This window comes from Sapajus apella, unplaced genomic scaffold (genome assembly GCF_009761245.1).
Source record: "Sapajus apella isolate SASKATOON/1434 unplaced genomic scaffold, GSC_monkey_1.0 scaffold1, whole genome shotgun sequence".
Lineage (NCBI taxonomy): Eukaryota > Metazoa > Chordata > Mammalia > Primates > Cebidae > Sapajus > Sapajus apella.
The window spans coordinates 61,670,879-61,691,358 of NW_022436941.1; the positions used below are offsets into that span (position 1 = coordinate 61,670,879).

Consider the following 20,480-nt stretch of genomic DNA (forward strand, 5'->3'; position numbering starts at 1 on the left):
GTTAATTTTTTTCAGTTAATTTTTAAAAATATTTTTGAGTTAGTTTTTTAAAATTAACTTTGAGTTTTTAAAAATATCATATCAAGTATGAATTCAAGTTCTTTTTTGCATGTGGCTAGCCAATTGTTCTAGCATCATTTCTTAAAAAGATTGTCCTTTCTGCATTGCATTTCCTTTGCACCTTTCTCAAAATTAGTCGTCTGTCTATGGGTGGGTTTATTTCTGGGCTTGCCATTCTCTCTCACTCTTCAATATTTGTCTCCTTTTTTGTCAATACCACACTATTTTGATTACTGAAGTTTTCTAGTAAGTTTTCAAATTAGGTGGTGTTAGTCCATCAGCTTTATTGTTCTTTTTCAAAATTGTAACTATGTTAAGGTTTTTACATTTCTATAACTAGTGTACAAACACAGCAATGAGTTAACATGAATACAGTAAAGCAGCAGTCCCCAACCTTTTTGGCACCAGGGACCTGTTTTATGGAAGACAATTTTTCTATGTATGGTGGGGTGAGATGGTTTCAAAATCAAACTGTTCCATCTCAGGTCATCAGGGATTAGATTCTCACAAGGCGCATGCAACCTAGATCCCTTGCACACACGATTCACTATAGGTTTTGTGCTCCTATGAGAATCCAATGCCACTGCTGATCTGACAGGAGGCAGGGCTCAGATGGTAATGCTGGCTAGCAGCTGCTCACCTCCTGCTGAGTGGCCCAGTTCCTAATAGGCCAGGGACCAGTACAAGCCTGTGGCCCAGGGGTTGGGGACCCCTGCTCTAGAATCAGTCATTTCCCCAAGGTACAAAAGAGCAAATTTTAATGGTTCATTAATAATGTTTTCTATATCAGCCAGATTTAAATTAAATGGTTCCACATCTTACAGTAATCGTGTCAGTACTCTATTACACCAAAGCTGGTGTTAATGACCATAAAGGTGAGAAAACTTATTAATGAAAAATAGCCAAGAACAAAATCTACAATATAAAATTCTATTTTTATTAAGACCAAATAGAAATCCTATGTATGACTCATCTCTCCAGGCTCATATGCAAAACATTACTTTAATAAACAGTTTTCTTTTACTATTTTGAAACAGACACTTCTAAAGTATATTTCTATTTCCCTCTCCCTCTGGCAGAGAATGAAGAATAAAACTTAATAATATTCTCATTTTCCACCTAGAGCTGTTACTTCTATTTTGTGTGCCAAGAAACCAGACTATTGAAATGTTCTAAATTATAAATATATAAAGTATGTGCTCTAAAAAGGGGCCGAATAATATCTACAGGCTTCCCAACAGCTATGTCCATTACCTTGGTTCCAAATTCACAGACACATTCTAGAAGCTGAAACTGCCTAATTATAATTTCTACTTAAGAAATCTATTAGAAAATACTGAATATGTTTTTAAAATTAAGAAGTCCTACTCAAAAACAATTTCTAAAACATTGCTTTCAAATACAAATGGAGTTTTGTTAAAACCAGCACACCTTCCTTTTTTTGTATGTACAGTTAGTACGCACAAATATAGTGTATAAAACTAATCAAATGAAAACCTCAAAGTCTACTTTTGTCTAGTTTTAAACAATTAAAGCTAAATAAAAGATATTAAGCAGGTTAAATATCATTCTCAATATTTTATTTATTTTGTTTTACCACTTCTCTATTTCTGAATAAGGGGACAATAAAATTCATTTCATTGTACACTGACCATTAATATAAATGATTATTTTAAAACACTTCAAAGTTCTCTAAGAAATAAACTCCGTATCCCAGCACTTACTTAACTACCTAGACTCTTGTCTCCAAGGGAGCACAAATCTTCCTTTACCTGAGCTGTCCATATTACTGCCAATACAAAATCAGTCAAATTCAAAACAAACTGAAGCAATACAATCATCACGTGAGTATTAAGTTCCTTTCAGATGCTTGAGGGAAGGGTCAGCTGAAGCTGAGGAACTCTGGAAGAGCCAGAAGACCCCAGGAGGGATGTACCTCTACCAGAATCAGAAAAGGTCCAGGGGAAAAAAAAAAAAAAAAAGAAAGCATCATCGGGGAAGAAGAACTTCTATTGGCATTCAGAACCAAAGGCAGTGGGTCTCGCATGCAGGAAGAAATTAGAAATCACACTGTTTAAATCAGCTTGAATACTGCCATTTTAAACCAAACAAAGAACAAATATATAGATTTTGTTTTAAACACTATCCATTGATTTAAGCTATGTGGCTTAAATTGTAATTTGCCTCAGTTTATGATAAATATTTATGGTATCATGGATATTTATTCATAATAAATACACCTAAGTAACATATTTCCTCATCAGAATATATAAATAAAAGCTCTCTACTACTTGCCATCCTGACTCTTTCAGATCAAAGCCTAATGGAAAACTCAATTTCAAATAAGCAAGTGGTTTTTGGTTTAACATCTTCTACAGCCAAGTTGCAGCACAATTTTAATAGAAAAGTTCTTCCCTAACTTACAATAAATCTCAGAAAATAAGCTTATTTGATGTTATGAAGTTTATTTCACATGCTAAATTGATACCAGAGGTATTAGTTACAACTACTATTTGGGGTAAGAGGAAAGACAAACTATTTCATTATTTCAAAGGGCTAAGAGAAGACGTGGGGACACAAGTTAACTGAAGTACAGCACTAAATGTCTTTAACTCTGGCAACTCAACATAGTGGATAAAAGAACATGAATTTAAAGACAGACTTGGGTTTGAATCCAGATTCCCCCAGTTAAAGTTGTGTAACTTTGGGTAAAATAGTAAGCCGGAGATTTTCCATTTGCAAAATGGGGGTAACAGTGGAACATGCTTTTATATAAATAAAATAATGCAGGTAAAGTGCTTAGCTGGGAATGCACAGGCACATAAAAGTAACTAATAAACATTACTTGATCATGTATTTATTACACTCATATAATACTGTATAAAAATAAATTGTTTTGCTCACAGAAGTAATATCCTGCTCACACAAGTGGCATTAGGTTGTTAAGATACTGAAAATTTCTAGAACATGGTTGCTAACAATCACAACTACTAGAATCAAGTAATACAAGAAACTATTGATGGTGTACATGCATTAGAATGAAAAGAAACTGATACGGTTTAGCTGTGTCCCCACTCAAATCTCATCTTGAATTGAAGCTCCCATAACCCCCACATGTCATGGGAGGGCCTCAGTGGCAGGTAACTGAATCATGGGGGCAGGTTCTCCTGTGCTGTCCTCATGAAAGTGATTAAGCCTCACAAGATCTGATAGTTTTATAAAGAGCGGTTCCCCTGCACATGCTCTCTTGCTTGCATGTAGGACGGGCCTTTGCACCTTCTTCACCTTCTGCCATGATTGTGAGGCCTTCCCAGCCATGTGGAACTGCGTCCATTAAACATCTTTTTCTTTATAAACTACCCAGTCTTAAGCATTTCTTCCTTAGCAATATGAAAATGGATGAATACAGAAACCTAACAAGTACAGCTGCTTTTCTTGTCTTGTTTGGGGGCTCCAAGACAGTCTAACCAGCCCCACATTCCCTCTTTAGTAACTTTATGCTGAAATGATTTCTCCAGAACAGGGAGTCTACAAGTAGGCTTGAAAAGGCAACAACATGAACTGTCCCTCACCACAACAGTACAAAAAAAAATTTCATATGTGTAGTTTTTTGGGAGAAGATTAAAAGAGTTTAAATCTATAAGAGTCTATCTCTTAAAAATTATTAAGAACTGGTCACAATGGTTGATGCTTACAATCTTAGCACTTTGGGAGGCCAAGGTGGGAGGACTGGTTGAGCTGAGCAGTTCAAGACCAGCCTGGGCAATACAGTAAGACCTCATCTCTGTTAAAAAATGGGACCAGGTACGGTGGCTTACACCTGTAATCCCAGCACTTTGGGAGGCCAATGCAGGCAATAGTGAGATCAGAAGATTGAGACCATCCTGGCTAACATTGTGAAACCCTGTCTCTACTAAAAATAAAAAAAATTAGCCAGGTGTGGTGGCATGCACCTGCAGTCCCAGCTAGTTGGGAGGCTGTCGCAGAAGAATCACTTAAACCCAGGAGGCAAAGGTTGCAGTGAGCCAAGGCTGTACCACTGCACTCCAGCCTGGGGGACAGAGCAAGGCTCTGCCTCAAAAATTAATTAATTAATTAATTAAGTATAGTGGCACATGCCTGTACTCCTGGCTATGTGGAAGGTTAAAGCCAGAGGATCATTTGAGCCCGGAAAACAAAGCGGCAATGAACAATGGCTGTGCTACTGCATTCTAGCTAGCCTGGGTGACAGTGTGAGATCCTATCTTGAAGAAAAAAAAAAAAAAAACCTCAATAGACAAGTCTGGCTAAAAAAGCATAGGACTGGAATGAAAGAGACTCTGCACTGTCTTCTTCCCACCTATGTTCTGTCAAAAGCAGAGGGGACAATGAAAAAGCTCACATTAAATGAAGTTTTAAACCTGAACAATATCAAACCTAGACCACAACATTGGTGCAAACTCCAAATCCTCTATACTTAACTGACTTAATAATAGCTAACATTTGTTGAACATTATTTCCCAAGGACCATGTCAAACACATGTACTGTCGAATCAATCCTTACAACACTCCCATGAGGCACACTAATATTGACTCATTTTACTGATGAGCAAACAGATTGAGAGAGGTTAAATAATCCAAATATATAGAGACTTACCTGTGCATCTATAAAGCTAAAATACTTAACCATGTGATAAAACTATCTCTAAGATATTATTTCAATTCCACCTTCTCCAAGAAATTTAATTATCAAGGAATATAACACTACTAGCTAAAGAAAATTAACCCCAAATGCTCAGCGCAGTGTTTCTTATATAAGAGGAGATCGTAACAACTAAAATCTCACATTCGAATTGCTATTCAATGTAGATAGCATAAAGAGACAAAATCAGCCAGTAGCTAATGATTTTCAAATCACCTTTGAACAACAAAGCTAATTTAAAGGAAAACGAAAGTTAACATTGATTAGATCCTAGGTCACAAATGGACTGTTTTCAAACTATTACACAGGTTATGCTCTCATAAGACAGAAAACTGGGCCGGGGGCAGTGACGCACACCTGTAATCCCAGCACTTTCAGAGGCCAAGGCAGGCAGACCACCTAAGGTGACGCATTCAAGACCAGCCTGGCCAACATGAAGAAACCCATCTCTATTAAAAATATAAAAATTGGAGAAGGGGATCCAAGATGGCCGAGTAGGAAAAACTCTGGATTGCAGCTCCCAGTAAGAGCACGGAGGGTGAGTGGTTGCTGCATTTCCAGACAGATTTTTATTGCCAACACTCCAGGAGATGCCTGGGCGGAGAAGCGCCACGGGACTCCAGAGGGGCTGTTTCAGCTGGCACAGCAGGTCTCCTCACAAAAAAACTCACACGGGTCCAGGCGCCCTTTCAGCTGGCAAGTGGAGCACCTGGGAGAAGAGTCGTCGTTCAACTGATAAAAAGGGGACTGAAATAGGGAGCCGGGCCAGGAGATTCCTGGGTGAAAAAGCACCACGAGTCTCCAGCGCAACTGTTTCAGCTGGCCGGCGGGTCTCCACGCAAAATCTCACACAAATCTGGGTGCTTTTTCAACAGGCAATCACCCATTCAACTTATAAAAAGGGGACTGAAACAGGGAGCCAGACCAGGAGATTCCTCCTCAGCAAATGCAGAAGAACGGAAATCATAACAAACGGTCTCTCAGACCACAGTGCAATCAAGTTAGAACTCAGAATTCAGAAACTAACTCAGAACCACACAGCTTCATGGAAACCGAACAACTGGCTCTTGAATGTTGACTGGATAAACAATGAAATGAAGGAAGAAATAAAGATGTTCTTTGAAACCAAAGAGAAGGAAGACACAACATACCAGAATCTCTGGGACACATATAAAGCAGTGTCTAGAGGAAAAGATATAGTAATAAACGCCCACATGAGAAATAACCAAAGATCGAAAATTGACAACCTATCGTCAAAATTGAAAGAGCTAGAGGAGCAAGATCAAAAAAACTCAAAACCTAGCAGGAGACAGGAAATAACTAAGATCAGAGCAGAACTGAAGGAGACAGACACACAAAACACCCTTCAAAAAATCAATAAATCCAGGAGCTGGTTTTTTGAAAAGATCAACAAAATAGACCGCTCACCAGATTAATTAAAAAGCAAAGAGAGAATAATCAAATAGATGCCATAAAAAACAATAAAGGGGATATCACCACATATTCCACAGAAATACAAACTACCATCAGAGATTACTACAAATAACTCTATGCACATAAACTAGTAAACCTGGAAGAAATGGATAAATTCCTGGACACTTACATCTGCCCAAGCCTAAACCAGGAATAAGTCGAAATCCTGAATAGACCAATAACAAGGGCTGAAGTTGAGGCAGCAATTAATACCCTAACCATAAAAAAAAGCCCAAGTCCAGATGGGTTCACAGCCGAATTCTACTAGACATACAAAGAGGAGCTGGTACCACTTCTGAAACTACTCCAAACAACCCAAAAAGAGGGAATCCTTTCCAAATCATTTTATGAGACCAACATCATCCTGATTCCAAAACCTGGCAGAGACTCAACAAGAAAAGAAAACTTCAGGCCAATATCCGTGATGAACATAGATGCAAAAAACCTCAATAAAATACTGGCAAACCAAATGCAACAGCACATTAAAAAGCTTATCCATCATGATCAAGTAGGCTTCATGCCAGGGATGCAAGGCTGGTTCAACATACGCAAATCTATAAACATAATTCACCACATAAACAGAACAAAAGACAAAAATCACATTATCTCAACAGATGCAGAGAAGGCCTTTGACAAAATTCAACAGCCCTTTATGCTAAAAACTCTCAATAAACTAGGTATTGCCAGACGTATCTCAAAATAATAAAAGCTATTTACGACAAACCCACAGCCAATATCATGCTGAATGGGCAAAAACTGGAAGCATTCCCTTTGAAATCTGGCACTAGACAAGGATGCCCTCTCTTCAGTACAGTATTAGAAGTTATAGCCAGAGCAATCAGGCAAGAAAAAGAAATAAAGGGTATTCAATTAGAAAAGGAGGAAGTCAAATTGTCTCTATTTGCAGACGACATGATTGTATATTTAGAAGACCCCATCATCTCAGCCCAAAATCTCCTGAAACTGATAAGCAACTTCAGCAAAGTCTCGGGATACAAAATCAATGTGCAAAAATCACAAGCATTCCTAGACACAAATAACAGACTTAAAGAGAGCCAAATCAAGAACAAACTGTCATCCACAACTGCTATAAAAAGAATGAAATACTTAGGAATACAACCAACAAAGGATGTAAAGGACTTCTTCAAGGAGAACTATAAACCACTGCTCAAGGAAATAAGAGAGGACACAAACAGACGGAGAAACATTTCATGCCCATGGTTAAGAAGAATTAGGATCGTGAAAATGGCCATACTGCCCAAAGTAATTTATAGATTCAATGCTATCCCCATCAAGCTACCAATGACCTTCTTCACAGAACTGGAAAAAACCACCTTAAACTTCATATGGAACCAAAAGAGAGCCTGCATAGCCAAGTCAATTCTAAGCAAAAAGAACAAAGCTGTAGGCATCACCCTACCTGACTTCAAACTATACTGCAAGGCTACAGTAATCAAAACAGCATGGTACTGGTACCAAAGCAGAGATACAGACCAATGGAACAGAACAGAAGCTTCGGAGGCAACGCCACACTTCTACAACCATCTGATCTTTGACAAACCTCACAAAAACAAGCAACGGGGAAAGGATTCCCTGTTTAATAAATGGTGTTGGGAAAACTGGCTAGCCATGTGCAGAAAGCAGAAACTGGACCCCTTCGTGACACCTTACACTAAAATTAACTACAGATGGATTAAAGACTCAAATATAAGACCTAACACCATTAAAACCCTAGAAGAAAACCTAGGCAAAACCATTCAGGATATAGGCATAGGAAACGACTTCATGACTAAAACACCAAATGCATTGGCAACAAAAGCCAAAACAGACAAATGGGAACTAATCAAACTCCACAGCTTCTGCACAGCAAAAGAAACAATCACTAGAGTGAATTGGCAACCAACAAAATGGGAAAAAATTTTTTGCAATCTACCCATCTGACAAAGGGCTGATATCTAGAATCTACAAAGAACTAAAACAGATTTACAAGAAAAAAACAAACAAGCCCATTCAAAAGTAGGCAAAGGATATGAACAGACACTTTACAAAAGAAGAAATATATGAGGCCAACGAACATGAAAAAATGCTCATCATCACTGATTATTAGAGAAATGAAAATCAAAACTACATTGAGATACTATCTCACACCAGTTAGAATGGCGATCATTAAAAAATCTGGGGACAACAGATGCTGGAGAGGATGTGGAGAAATAGGAACACTTTTACACTGTTGGTGGGAGTGTAAACTAGTTCAACCATTGTGGAAGACAGTGTGGCGATTCCTTAAGGACCTAGAAATTCCATTTGACCAAGCAATCCCATTACTGGGTATATACCCAAAGAATTATAAATTGTTCCATTATATAGACACATGCATACGTATGTTCATTGCAGCACTGTTTACAATAGCAAAGACCTGTTCCTAACTCTCATAACAACAAACATTAATCTGCAAAATCACAGCTGTACTTATAACCATCGAAGGGCAAACAACCTCAAAAATAACTCAAAGAGAGATAAAAGACCAGCACTTGTTTACCTCGAACAGACAGGCAAGAAAGAATTCAGCTAAAGCTTGTGATGAATTGCTCTCAGACTAAAGGTTGGTTAGAGAGAGAATACAGAACCCCCAGGGGCAAAGCTACATGGGCATCATCACCCACTCACAGGCTCTTCTCCACAGACCTCACCAGGTGCTCGGAAGACGGGAGGCTGGCCACATTTAGGGTACAGGTATGGGGGAGACAAACAGCTACCACCACCAAAATTCCCCTTTATCTCTTCCAAACAAAAGCCTTAAGTAGGAGGTAAAATGGGACAGCAAAGCCCATCTTCCTCAGGGCACAGCTAAAGACCTGCTGCAGCTGGGGATAGGGTCCAGGAAAAAAAATCCTCTAATCCTGGAGGTGGGACAGGAATGTATCTATTACAGAGACTTTAGAGATGGTGGTGAGGCAGGATCACTGAGACGGGCCAATCTCTCCTCTCCAGAGATACAGCATGCCAGAACAAGAATATCCTACTCCCCTAACTCCCCGACATCCCCGCCATGCTGCAAATATAAAGTAACAAATAAGAGCAGTCTACTCCTGGGGGAAGAGTGTGTGAAGAGAAGCCCTCTCTGAGGAGCAGGCACAAAAAAGAAACCTGAAGCTAATGGAGCAAACACCAAGAAAAAGCTTCTGGAAAAGCAGGCCTCACCCTAAACATAAGGTAACACCAAAGGCATCTGAAGTCTGTGAGGTACTGAGAGCAGTCATGGCAAGCAAAAACCCAAACCTAGATCAATTTCTGACTGAATTGCCTGACACCTGGCCCCCACCATTACCACACCACCCATATACTAAAAGCCTAGCACAACGGAAAAGCCATGTGCATTGAGTCTTCAGCTGTGCCCTGAGGAGGATGGGCTTTGATATCCCATGTTACTTCCCACTTAAGGCACAAAACCTATTTATCTCTGTCTCTATTGTCTTTAAAAGATGTCTAGTTCTTAACAAGAAATTATGAGGCATAAAAAGAAACAAGAAGGCCAGGCACAGTGGCTCACGCCTGTAATCCCAGAACTTTGGGAGGTCGATGTGGGTGGATCACGAGGTCAGGAGCTCAAGATCAGCCTGACAGAAATGGTGAAACCCCATCTCTACTAAAATTACAAAATTAGCCGGGCATGGTAGTGAGCACCTGTAGTCCCAGCTACTTGGGAGGCTGAGGCAGGAGAAGAGCGTGAACCCAGGAGGCGGGGGCTGCAGTAATCTGAGATCGCCCCACTGCACTGCAGCCTGGCGACGTGAGACCCCATTTCAAAAAAAAAAAAAAAAAGGTGGCCAACATGCATGAGGAGATGGGGCATCTTAGCATATATATAAGATATAGGAAATTACCAAATGAATATGGTCGAAATGAAAAACATCATAACAGAAATGAAGAGTACTTGAGAAGCTTATCAATATCCCCAGCAAAACTGAGGGAGGGAGAGAATCCGTGAACTTGAAAATAGAAATATACATGCTGAAATGCAAAAGTAAGAAAGAATGGAAATAAAAAAGAATAGAACATCTAAGAGATGTAAGGCAGTATCAAAAAGTATGACACGTATGTAATGGAAATTACAGAAACAGATGATAAAGAAGTTACAAAAGAAATATGTAAAGAGAAAGTAAGAATTTTCCAAAATTAATGAAGACTCCAAACCACAGATCCAAGAACATTAGACAACACTAAGGATAAACACAGAAACACATACATATACGTCACACACATCTCACACATACATGTACTTTAACACATCATATTCAAATACACACACATGTACTTTAACACATCATATTCAAATAGCCCAAAACAAGAAATAAAGAAAAAATCTTGAAGGCAGCCAGAGAAAACAAGACACACTACATACAGAAAAACAAGGGTAAGAATTATAGGAGACTTCTAGCCAGAAACTTTGCAAGCCAAAATATATGAAAATGATGTGTTTAAAGTACGAAATAAAAGAAAAACAATAAAAACACCTGTGAACCCATATTATACTTATTGATAATATATTTCAAAAATGAATAAAAAATAAAGTCTTTTTCAGACAAAATTCAGACAATTGATTATTAGCAGACCTGTGCTACCAAAAATATTAAAGAAAAATTTTCTGGCAAAGAGATTATGATATGATACAGAAACAAGGATCTCCACATACGCAGCCACATACACAAATGAAAAGTGTTGAAATGGTATTAAGGCCAATGTAAAATTCATTTTTTCTTATTTTTAATTTTTCTAGAGACAATTGACTGCCTAAAGCAAAAGTAGTGACACATGGAGATAGAGAGAAGGATAGTGACCAGAGGCCAGGAAGGGTGGTGGGACGAAGCCAGGGCACTGGCGAGGTAGCAATGGTTAATGGGTACAAAAAAATTATTACAAAGAATGAATCACTTAGTATTTGATAGCACAACAGGATGACTACAGTCAAAAGAATTGTAGATTTGAAAATAAAGAGTATAACTAAACTGGCTGTAACACAAAGGATAAATGCCTGAGGGGATAGATATCCCATTTTCCATAATGTAATTATTATGTAATGCATGCCTGTATCAAAATATCTCATATATCCCACAAATTTACACACCTACTATGTGCCTACCAAAATTAATATTTTTAAAAAGCCAGTGTACTGTGTTTCTAGCATATATACATAAAAAAATACATTATATAATTGTATAAAAGTTGGGAAGGGGGAACTGAGAGTACCCTGCTGAGAAGTCCTTACTGTACATATGAAGCAGAATAATATTATTTGAATACAGAGTATGATTAGAGACATATATTATAAAAACTAAGGCATCACTAAAAAATGTCTTTAAGAGATAAATGATGAAGAAACAGGGGCGAAGACGGTCATTAAAAGATACTCAACTGATCCAAAAGGAGGCAAAAAGAAAGGAAAAGAAAAAGAATAGTTGGAATAAACAGAAAATAGATGGTAAAATGACAGATTTTAATCCAAGCAGATCAGTAATTATATTAAACATAAACGGTATAAGCACATTAATGAAGAGAGATGTCAATACGTATACACTGTCAACTTTATATATAAAGTAGGTTTTTTTGGTTGGCAACCTATACATGGGTCTGCAAAAGCATTTTAACATTTTACAAAATGCTCAAAAAAAGGTACAAAAGCATTTTGAACATTTTGAAACATTTTAGAACATTTTACCCAATAAGAGTTTATATATTCTTTCAAGTGTGTACAGGAGTGTTGGTTTCAGGGTTTTAAAAATCCTAGCATAGTTTTATCTATATGGTTTCTTATATCTGTATCTGCACTCAATCTGTTATATGCTGTTTTGCTTGAAAATGAAGAAATCTGCTTCATATAGATATACTGCTAGAAAAAGGAGGAATGTAAGCTCTCTGAAAGGATGACCCCAAGAGTCCTTAGATCATACTTATAAAACTATTATGAAATAAGATGCATACAAAGTTAACAAGTTATTTATCTTCTCCACATTCTCAATACTCAGTGGGTACAGAACTTTGTAACTACATTGGTTAAAGAGTTAGTCAAGAAATAAACATTGTTAGTAAATATTCTAAAAAGTAAGTTAACATATTGTATGGAAATCACTGATGTACCTGGATTCCCTGCAAACTAAATGATAACATAAATATAACAAAGTAAAATGGAACACAACATCCTAAGCTTCTAGTCTGAAGAGGTGGGTTAAAACCTCAATTCCTAATGACTTGCTCAAAAGATTGTAAAGATTAAATAATACAAAGTACTGAACATGATTAGTAGACTCTAAAGCAGTATATATTTATACACACATTTAAAAGAATCTGATAAGCACTAGGTTCTTCTTACAGGTATACGACCCTTCCTCATGAAGAGTTTGAGACTGCTTTGGAAAAAATAAAATCTTGTTATAGAAACAGACAGGATGAACACAGTTTTCAATTTTGCCAGAAAAAATAGAATCAGGAAGGAAGGAAGGAGTCTGTATGTGTGTAAAAAGAAGAAACAGAACAAAATAAGGCAATTATTTACTGTAGCAATATAGCTGTATGAAAAATATAATCACAATATGCTATTAAGTGCAGCTATAAATACTATTTACATAGTAATAAATAACTCCAAATACTAATCTATCCTAAAATCATTGTTACATATAACAGAAGGACTCTGGGTGAAAGGGGTAACACAAGCTTTACAAAAGCTGAAGCTTTATTCTCCGTAGTAGCAAATTAGTAGAAGACAACTAAAACTTAAAAATCAAGAAATGGAAATTCACTTCCAGCATGACAGAATGAGGAAGTCAACAAATCCACTTCTCAAAGTACGATATATATGAATCAAACTCAAAAACAACCATTTCGGTATTCTGACCAAAGGCATACAACACAACAAACTGAGAAACATTTACTAAAGAAAACTACTGAACTCTGGTAAGAATAGCATCCGTCTGTGGCATTCTTGCCTAGAACTGCTCTCATTTCCCACAACTCTCTCAAGCAAGGTAGGTATCTCAACCAACGTAGGGCACATCATGAAAATCGGCACCCTCACTGCAACTCCCAGAAGGGACTTGCTCGACCAAGTGGAATATATGCCAGAAACGCAGGATTGGTTTACAAAAGTCAATCAAGGTAACTCACCATATTAATAGAATTAAAGGGGACAAAGATCATAAGATTATGTCCACAGATCATGGCAACAGAAAAGCATCTGCAAAAATCCAACATCATTCATGATTTAAAAAAAGAAAAGAAAAAACAACTCTCAACAAACTGGAAACAGAAGATAGGCTCCTCAGACAAAGGGCATCTACAAAAAAATCTACATCCACAGTCAACATCACACTTAATGGTGAATGCTCTCCCTTAAAATTGGGAACAAGGCATAGATGTCATTCTTTCTACTTTTACTCTCACTATTCTAGAAGCTGTAGCCAATTTAATAAGGCAAACGGAAGAAAGAAGGCAGGCAGACTGATTAAAGATAACTACTTTGGAAGGAATAATCAACATTTTTATTTGCAGATGGCATTATCATAACATATATAGAATCCCAAGGAATATGAGCATGCATGTCATCAGCACATGCACACACACAAACTACTAAAATTAGTGAAGGAGGTTAGCACGGTAGAATGATATAAGATCAACATACAAAATACAACTTTATTTCTAACTACTAGCAACAAACAATCCAAAGAGAACATTTAAAAAATAATTCCACCTAAAATTACATAAAATACTTAGTAACAAATTTAACAAAAGAAGTATCAGATTCGTGCAATTAAAACTGAAGAACATGACTGACAGATATTATAAAAATCTAAATAAATGGAGAGAAATTGATATTCACAAAATCAATACTGTTAGGGTATCAATTCTCCCCAGACTGGCTTACAACTTTAACTCAATCTCTATCAAAATCACAGCAGATTTTTTTTTTTTTTTTTTTTGGTAGAAACAGGCTGAGTCCAAAATTTACATGAAATGTAAACAACTCTGAATAGCCAAAACAATTCTGAAAAAGAAGAAAGTCGAAAGACTGACTCACCATAAAGCAACATTAGTCAGGAAGGGCATATTGGTATAAAGATGGGCCTATAGTTCAATAGATCAGAACTGAATCCAAAAATAAATCCTTACGTCACTAGTCAACGGATTTGCAAGAAAAGTGTCCAAACAATTCAACAGGAAAAGTCCAAAAATAGACCTATCCATTTATGGACAAGTGATTTTTCAACAAAAGTACAAAAAGACAATTTATAAAATATAGTCTTTTTAACAGATTGTGTAGGAATATTTGGATATCCACAGCAAAAAGATGCATTTAGACCCTTACACACAATAAAGACAACCCTCGTACACACTAAACAAACATTAACTCAAAATGTATTACACACCTAAACACAAGAGATAAACCTCAAACTTCTAGAAGAAAATATAAGAGAAAATCTTTACGGCCTTGGGTTATGCAAAAGGATCTTAGACATGATACTAACAAAACCAAAAAAACTGATAAATTAGACCCTTAAAACTGAATGTTTTTGTGCTTCTTAAGGCCCCGCTAAGAAACCACAAACTGGAATAAAATATCTGCAAATTGTTAAAAACCAAATAAAAAAAAACCTGTATCTCTAATACAGAATTCTTACAACAAAATATATATTTTTTAACAAACTTAATAGTAAGAAGTCAACGACCCAATTTTCAAAATAGACAATAAACTTGAACAAACATTTCACCAAAAAGACACACGTGTCTAATAAGCAAATAAAACAGTGCTCAAACTTCATCAGTAACTAGGGAAACGCAAATTAAGGTCACAACAAGATACTACTACACGCCCACTAAAATGGCAATAATCAAAAGACAAAAGGTTTTTAAGTGTTAGTGAAGATGTAAAGAAACCAGAACCCTCAGATGTTACTGATGGGAATGTGAAACGGCACAGCCACTTTTGACAACAGTTTGGCAGTTTCTTAAAAATTTAGACTTTTTTTTTTTTTTTTTTTTGAGACGGAGTTTCGCTCTTGTTACCCAGGCTGGAGTGCACTGGCACGATCTCGGCTCACCGCAACCTCCGCCTCCTGGGTTCAGGCAATTCTCCTGCCTCAGCCTCCTGAGTAGCTGGGATTACAGGCACATGCCACCATGCCCAGCTAATTTTTTGTAGTTTTAGTAGAGACAGGGTTTCACCATGTTGACCAGGATGGTCTCGATCTCTTGACCTCGTGATCCACCTGCCTCGGCCTCCCACAGTGCTGGGATTACAGGCTTGAGCCACCGCGCCCGGCCAATTTAGACATGTTTAAAAAAAAAAATTCATCCAAGTAAGGCTACTCCTAGGAATACTGTTATGGTAACTCTTATAATCGAGAGAAATGAATGTATGTCCATAGACCAATTTGTTCATGCTGTTATAGTTTGGATGTCTGACCTCCTCTAAACCTCACACTGAAATCTGATCCCTAATGTTGGAGGTGGGACCTAGCAGGAGGTGTCTGTGGTATAAGGGTAGATCCCTCATGAATGGCTTAGTGCAGTTCTCCCGATAAGGTTAGTAAGTTCTCTATTTGTTTCCAAAAGAGCTGGCTATTAAAAAGAGCCTGGCAACTCTCCCCCATCTGGCTTCTTCTTTCTTGCCATGTGATCTCTGCTCACAACTGCTCCAGTTTGCTTTCCACCAGGAGGAGAAGCAATCTGAGGTCCTCACTAGAAGCAAATGCTGGCACCATAATTCTTGTACACTCTGCAGAATCATGAGCCAAATAAACCACTTTTCTTTCTAAATCACCCAACCTCACGTTCCTTCAGAGCAACATAAACTAAGACACATGCATATTCATGGTATTATCCAAAAAACCAACAACTGAAAAGAGTCAAAGATCCAATAACTGGTGAATGCATAAATAAAATGTGATATAGCAATACAAAGGAATACTATTTAACAATTAAAAATAAATGAATTACTAACACATTTTGCATCCCAAATAAACCTCAAAAATATTATTTTAAGTAAAAGAAAATAGCATAAGACTACATGTTCCATGATTCCATTTACATTAAATGTACAGAAAGGAGAAATTTTTAGACACAGGCAATAGATCAGTGGTTTCCTGGAGCTAGGGGGAAGGCATAAGGATTGTGTGCAAATAGATCCAGGGAAATTTTGGGAGGGATGGAAAAATTCTGAAACCGATTGTGAATGATTACACAACTCTATAAATTTACTTAAAAATAATTGAATTGGGTGAAGAATATGAACAGACACTTCTCAAAAGAAGACATTTAAGCAGCCAACAAACATATGAAAAAAAGCTCATCATCCCTAGTCATCAGAGAAGTGATCAAAAACACAATGAGACAACATCTCATACTAGTTAGAATGGTGATTATTAAAAAGTCAGGAAACAACTTTTACACTATTGGTGGGAGTGTAAATTAGTTCAACCATTGTGGAATACAGTGTGGCAATTTCTCAAGGATCTAGAACCAGAAATACCATTTGACCCAGCAATCTCATTGCTGAATATATACCCAAAGGATTATAAATCATTCTGCTATAAAGACACATGCACACATTCGTTTGTTGCAGCACTAATTACAAAGGCAAAGACTTGGAACCAACCAAATGCCCACGAATGACAGACTGGATAAAGAAAATATGGCACATATACACCATGGAGTAGTACTATACAGCCAGAAAAACGAATGAGTTCAGGTCCTTTGCAGGGGGCATGGATGAAGCTGGAAACCATCATTCTCAGCAAACTAACGCAAGAACAGAAAACCAAACACCGTATATGCTCACTCAGAAGTGAGAGTTGAACAATGAGAACAAATGGACACAGGGATGGGAACATCAGACACCGAGGCCTGTCGGGGACTGAGGGGCAAGGGGAGGGAGAGCATTAAGATAAATACGTAATACATGTGGGGCTTAACACCTAGATGACAGATTGATAGGTACAGCAAACCACCATGGCACATGTACACCTATGGAACAGACCTGCATGTTTGACACATGTATCCCAGAACTTAAATTTAAAAAAAAAAAAAAAATTGAATTTTCCCATTAGAGTGACTGAATTTTATAGTTATGTACAATATATCCTAATAAGGCTATTTAAACAAAATCAAGGAATGGCAGTATGTGATCATTATTTAAAATACAAAGGTAAATGCCATGAGTAAGTCAGGGGCAAGACTGTTGGTAGAAAAGATTAAAAGAGGAGTCATTATTTAACCAAAAAATCTTTGTATGGTTACTTAAAAATGTATATAAAATAACCTGTATACAAAGATGTGTCACTTTTATAAAAATTAAAATACTTTTAAAAGTATTCTCTACAAGCTAAAAAAAATGGTTTTGGGGTACAAACATATATGATAAAACTAAAATTACAGTTAGAGAAAGGGCAAAAATTATCTAAATACAACCTAATGGTTACCTATGGAGCAGGGAAATAGAAACACACCAGCGCTTCAGTGGTATTAATAATGCTCCATTTCTTAAATTGGGCAGTGGGCTCAAAGTTCATAAATGACTCCTTATTATGTCTTCTAACTTGTGTTTCAGGTATTCTTTTGGTATGCTTAGATATATCATAATCAAAAAGAGAAAGTACTATTTTGAAAATTGTCTTCAAAGCTACAAATAATGGCTCTGCAAAATATAATGTATAACAAATCACAGTTCACTTATAGATCATAAATGCAAATGATAAAATCTAAGAGGGTCCAAAAACAGTTAAAAATTAAGTACAGCTACCATTCATTCACCATCTATAATGCATACATTATCTCTAATCCTCCTTTCAACTCTACAAATATTCCTCATTTATACCTAACAAAATGAGGCTCTGAATTTTACCGCATGTGCCCAGAACCACACAGCTTTTTAAGTGAGGAAGTCAGGATCATTAAGCATTATGCAAATACTATTTGTCAGTCCGTTTCTAATAGTTACTCAACAACATTCAACAATAATGCTGCCTTGTTATTAATTACCTAATATTTTGAAGTATTTGCATAATGCCTTATGATTTGCTGAAGTACAAAATTCAGGACCAAGTTTTTTTGTTGTTGTTTTTGTGTTTTTTTGAGACAGAGTCTCACTCTGTCACCCACGCTGGAGTGCAGTGGTGCCATCTTGGCTCACTGCAACCTCCAACTCCCAGGTTCTCCTGCCTCAAGCTGGGATTACAGGCACATGCCACCACACCCAGCTATTGTTTTGTATTTTTAGTAGAGATGGGGTTTTGCCATGTTAGCCAGGCTGGTCTCAAACACCTGACCTCATGTGATCCACCTGCCTCTGCTTCCCAAAGTGCTGGGATTACAGGCATGAGCTGTAACCCAGCCCCAAGTTACAATCTTTGTAAACTACATAAATAACAAAATGACAACTTCATGTTTAATTCTGATAACTAATAAATTTAACTTTAAAAAACACATACATTTGAAACTGCTATATAATCTTCCTTCAGGTTTTTACAATGAGACTACCTTATGGTAACAAAGTCCTGTAAATGTATCAATATAAGGAAATGCCAAAGATACACAACAGAAAGGTATATTAATGATTATAAATACTTTAATTCATCTTTCCCCATAAAAGTATCCATCTTGGGGCTGGGTGAGGTGGCTCACGCCTATAATCCCAGCACTCTGGTAAGCTGAGGTGGGCAAATCTGGTAACCTGAGGCCAGGAGTTCAAGACCAGCCTGACCAATATGGTTAAACCTTGTCTCTACTAAAAATACAAAATTAGCCGGGCATGATGACACATGCCTGTGATCCCAGTTACTCAAGAGGCTGAGGCAGGAGAGAATAGCTTGAACCCAGGAGGTGGAGGTTGCAGTGAGCCGAGATCAAACCACTGCACTCCAGCCTGGGCAACAAGAGCGAAACTTCATCTCAGCAACAACAAGAACAAGAACAACAACAACAACAACAAAGGATTCCTCTCAGTTCTACTCTCTGCACAGTGAAAACTAGATTATTAATATATTTGTATATACTCTAAAAGACTGAGATGCAACTAAGAACTCAGCCTAGGGATAATGCTAGAAGTAAAAATGTTTCACAGATCATTTTTATTTCAACTGCCAAAATGAAGAAAAAAAAAAAAAAGATGCCAAGTGACTTCAGGTAATAAAAGGCAGAAAACTGGCTTTCAGTCATTTATTTTGGCTACGTAAGTCACAGATGGTTTAAAATCTAAAATCTCTAGTCTCAGATCACTTTAAAAAAAAGTTTCATAAAGATATACCCACTCCTACCAACCAGCATCATCACAGATAGATAACATATTGGGAATGTAATGGAGGGGCAGAGGTTAGATGTCAAAAATAAAAAACAGTAAAAGCCTTGTGAGCCACACTTAGATAACGAAGAAAAGAACAGGGATAACTCAGATCATGCAAGGAGGAAACACGTCCGTTTCACTCCTTTCCAACCCATCTCTCTACTCTCCAGGGGTGGCTGTGTGGTGTCTGTCTCTCTCTCTCTCTCTCTCTCTCTCTCTCTCATTCTGGTTAACTAAAGAGATTTTAGGTTGCAATGGAAAAACATATTGAACACTTAAATGTGGCCCTCTAATTTCCCTAATACATACTTTTCACAACACATGCATATATCCTAGTAATGTTAGCCTATTCATGAGAGTTGAAATGGTTGGTTATTTACAAGTGACTTTACGCAAATAAAAACAAGTTAAAAAACTATTACATATATGAACCCATACAGGACTATCATTTCAATCAGTATTTCCCAATATTTCTTAAAGCAATAGTTCAACAAGGTACTCCACAGAAAAATAATGGTTTCATGGTCAAGTCATAAAGGACAAATCACATGAGGTACTTAAGAGTGTAAGAAATCCTGAAATGAAGAAACTTGCTTAACTTTATTATCCAGCTGTTCTCAAATTTACTAAGCTTATGAACTCTTCTTTTTCCCCCCAGCACCTATTAATATCCCATAGAACATGCACTTAGGAAACGCTAACCCTAACCTAAAATATACTATGTAAAGCATTATACTTAATCCAGTAGCATAGTTGTTAAAATGTTGCTGCCTTTAAAAAAAAGCTAAAACGAGGCCGGGCGTGGTGGCTCAAGCCTGTAATCCCAGCACTTTGGGAGGCCGAGGCGGGTGGATCACGAGGTCAAGAGATCGAGACCATCCTGGTTAACATGGTGAAACCCCGTCTCTACTAAAAATACAAAAATTAGCTTGGCATGGT

General features: G+C 37.3%; 1 protein-coding gene across 2 annotated transcripts in view; it reads right to left on the bottom strand.

Annotated features, from left to right (window-relative positions):
- The window catches only part of SCAMP1 (secretory carrier membrane protein 1), a 119,132-nt gene that overhangs the window by 30,726 nt on the left and 67,926 nt on the right, over positions 1-20,480 (bottom strand). The gene's annotated exons all lie outside the window — the stretch shown is intronic.